This window comes from Herpailurus yagouaroundi, unplaced genomic scaffold (genome assembly GCF_014898765.1).
Source record: "Herpailurus yagouaroundi ecotype Mexico unplaced genomic scaffold, PumYag 77, whole genome shotgun sequence".
NCBI lineage: Eukaryota > Metazoa > Chordata > Mammalia > Carnivora > Felidae > Herpailurus > Herpailurus yagouaroundi.
In genome coordinates, this window is record NW_024412388.1 from 94,418,972 (window position 1) to 94,422,798 (window position 3,827).

The 3,827-nt window shown below is 48.4% G+C and overlaps 1 long non-coding RNA gene across 1 annotated transcript; it reads left to right on the forward strand.

The window, feature by feature from the left end:
* Nucleotides 1-1,857: 1,857 nt before the first annotated feature.
* LOC121018670 (uncharacterized) lies at nucleotides 1,858-3,528 on the forward strand. The gene is made up of 2 exons (XR_005785277.1): nucleotides 1,858-2,269; nucleotides 3,418-3,528. It is a non-coding gene; the product is annotated as an uncharacterized LOC121018670 (long non-coding RNA).
* The last annotated feature ends 299 nt before the right edge of the window (nucleotides 3,529-3,827 follow it).

Consider the following 3,827-nt stretch of genomic DNA (forward strand, 5'->3'; position numbering starts at 1 on the left):
TAACGTCCCCAGTTTATGGCTGGGGAAGTGAGCCACCTCAGGCAGCCAGCGAGCAACAGAGAAGTGCCTGGAACCCAGGTCCTTTGGTGACCATGAGCACTGACCGTTGACCACAGACGGTACCCTGCCCCACCCTTCGCGGATATAATGGCGTCAACAGTTCAGACCTTTGCACAGGCCGTGGTGGTTTTCCAAGGCGGAATGCTCCCATACTCTCAGTGTCAAGCTCAGGAAAATGCCATAGATGGGCTCCCACACACAGGTCACCCTGCTAGGGTACTTGGGTTGGGACGGGATAGTCAAGTCACCTCTTCACAGTCCCCTTTCCTCCTGGTGGCGGCTCTTTTTTTTTTTTTTTTTAATTTTTTTAATGTTTATTTGAGAGACAGAGATAGAGTGTGAGCGGGGTAGGGACAGAGAGGGGGAGACACAGAATCCGAAGCGGGCTCCAGGCTCCGAGCCTGTCAGCACAGAGCCCGACGTGGGGCTCGAACCCATGAACCGTGAGATCATGACTTGAGCCGAAGTCGGATGCTTAACTGACTGAGCCACCCCGGTGCCCCTCAGTGGCATCTTTTGGTGGCCTTTCCCACCAGTAGTCCTCAGGGGGGAACCATGTAAACGCATCAGAGACACGCTCATAATCTTGAGTCTGAAAAGGGGGTATTGAGGTATTGGGGTGCTGATCCCCTTTCCTCTCAATTACATATTTAGTAAGTAAATGGGATTCCATTGACTCTGATTCTGATCCCAAGGATTTCTCATGATTCACATAAAATCTGAACCCGCCTGTGGAAATTCAAACAACTTTTGCTTATTCCTTACAGATGACTTTGAATCATTTGTAGAAATTGCTCAATTGGGAAGCTTTAAATGAAAATATAAACTTTCTTAGCTTAAGTCTGTGTTTCATCCAGTGACAGTTTCGTTGTTTTGTTACCTCTTTCCCCCCTACCCTTCCTTGAGAGCAGGAAAGATTTTTTCCCCCATTATCACATACACAGTGTCCAACACAGAACTGGCACATAATAGAAGTTAAACAAATGTTGGCTGGATGGATGAAGGCATAAATGGTTGGCTGGAGGGACAGATGACAGATGGATGAACGGCAAGACAGACCCATAGATCTGTGGCCAGCTAGGTGGACAAGGCCACGGCATTGACAGTGCTGAATTGTGATACAGTTGTTAGCTACTTTCTCATGAGGACGTTGGTGGACTGAATGTTTGCTGAGCTAACCCGGCAGAAAATCTTAGCTATTGACTGGTTTTGAAAAAGACACGTAAGTAAGATCTTTACTTATGCATCAGCTAGTTGCTTTTCCCTGCTGCCATTTAGTTGGCTTAATTTTTCAGCAATGATATGCATGTCAAATAGGTATGATTAACATCCTTTGAAGGACTCCTGGCCCAGAAGCCACAGAACTGTCCAGACTAGAGTCTGTGCCATGGAGCTGGCACCTTTTCGGCTTCCAGCACGCCTCGATACCCTGTAAGAGGTGTCCCTGTGCTTCCGCACCAACTCAGAGTTCCCAGACCAAAGAACACAATTTCTGCCCCTCCAGGGACACCCTCCCCATCAGGAGAGGCAGAGAGCTTGCAAGAGTGAGCAGACTGGACAGACAGTCCACCGGGAGGGCTGTGGGTAATGCTTCACGTTCCTGTTAATAGTGGACTGGGACAGCAAACCTGTTAGAAGAAGCGCCCTCTGTTCCTGCTGTTGTCCCGCTAACCTCCATTAGACCTGCCAGTCAAGCCTTTGTCTGCTCTGCTCTCCACCCTGAGTCTGACATCCCTCTGGCAGGAGGGCACTGGCCAGCTGCCCTATGGTTATTCCTGCTCTGCCACCGCCCCCACTCCCCGACCTGGCTTCTTGTTACTCAGGTCTATCTCCGGCCCAGATCCTGCTCAGTTCTGCCAAGGCCCAGCGTAGGATTGGTCAGTTCTGATAGAATGTTCTACATAGTAGCAGGCTGAAGTGTTCCTGATGATAATTCCATCTCTTGATTCCGTTTCCATCCCCTGGGGCAATACTGAAGACTCCCATCTTCTGCATGAGGCTCCTTCAGGGTTTTGAAGACAACTAACGTGTCCCCTTCAGACTTCCCTCAAAGCTGACAGCTCCAGTTCTGGCAACACTTGCTCCGAGTTTCGCTTTCCAGACCTTCAGCATTCTAGACATTTTCTGGCATGACCAATGTACTCTGGAGAAGTCTTTTAGAAGACTGACCAACTGTCCCAGATTGGAGAAGACTAAGGAGATACGACAGGTAAGTGCGGTGGGGGAGCCCGGATTGGGTTCTGGGCCAGAGAAGGGAGTGTAGTGGGACACTGACTTAATTGACCTAATGGGATGTCTAAATTAGCTGGGGCTGGGGCGGGGAGGAGCGGCACACAGGAGACATTTGCAAGAGATCGAAGGCAGAAATGGGAGTGCTGGGGAGGGGTCTGGGCAGGTCAAGACACTGCTTGCCGCTCACACCGTGTTGTTCATCTGCTGGTTTATTTGCTGAGGCAGCACAGTGCCAGGCCTACAGCCCCTGCCTGATCTGCTTCAGCGTCTGTGACTGCTCGGCCTAGAAGGGCATCCTTGGGAAAGAACGCTCTGGGATCTCAAGGCTGCTCATTTTATATTTCATATATGCCAAGCGTTTTCCTTGGAAACCCTTCTTCTCCTGGCCGGTTCTCGGACCTCGTTCCTTCTGTGTCTCAATGCCGGCCGTCAATTATCTGGTTTTCCCAGCAGACGCTTGGATGACTTATATGAAAATCATTTTGGTCATTGGGAAGGAACTTGATTACTGAGTGAGTTGTTACTGGTACATCCATATCTACGTGGTCTAAAATTGTGCGAACTTTTTGAGTAACCAGGTCATAGCTCTGTCTCCTTTTAAGCTGGGATCAACTGTAAATCTCCAGAAATTTTCCCACATGGGTTGTTCTCAATCCAGGTCTCCTACAGTTTATTCCTGCACAGTGGATTTTTGAACCTTAGCTTTACATTTTTCCCCATGAAATATCATCTTGGGACTTTCCACTCATCGTTCTGGCTAACACGATTAATTTGGAATGTGGGATCTGACATCTGTCATGTTATCCCCCGCTGACCTTGTGTCACTTACATCTTTGATAAGAACACATCCAAAGTCCTGTCCAAGTGACAATACAGGCCGGAAGCATGCAATCTTCAGTGGGTCAGCATAAATCAATCGGTTGAACTGAGTGTTAAGCGGGCTAAAACCCCTTATGCTTGTAGTACCATCCAACTCACATCTCTCTCGTTTCTACGCAAAAATATTCTAAGGTGCTGTCAGTTCCGCATCTTAGCAGATAAGACAGCTGCTTGATAACCTGTAACTAGTATAACTTGCTTTACCAGACTGGAACTCACATAAGATTCCCCTCATTTATTTTCCAGGTTAATCTCTGGAATCCCCACGTGCCCAAATCAATTTGTTTCTGGGACTACCATAACAAAGCACCACAAACTTGGTGGCTTCAAACAATAAAAAGGTATCCTCTCACAGTTCAGGAGGCCAGAAGTCTGAAATCAAGGTGTGGGCAGGATTGGTTCCTCCTGGGGGCTCTGTGGGAAGATCTGTTCGAACGCTCCCAGTTTCTGGTGTTTCCCAGCAATCCTTGCCGTTCCTTGGCTTGTAGCTGTCTTACTACAGTTTCTGCCTCTGCGGTCGCCTGGCCTTCTTCCCTGGGTGTCTCTGTGCATCCTTCTCCCGTCCTAGAAGAATACCAGTTGTGTTAGATTTAGGGCCTACCCTAATCCAGTATGACCTCACATTAGTTACATCTACATCGACCTTATTTCCAAAC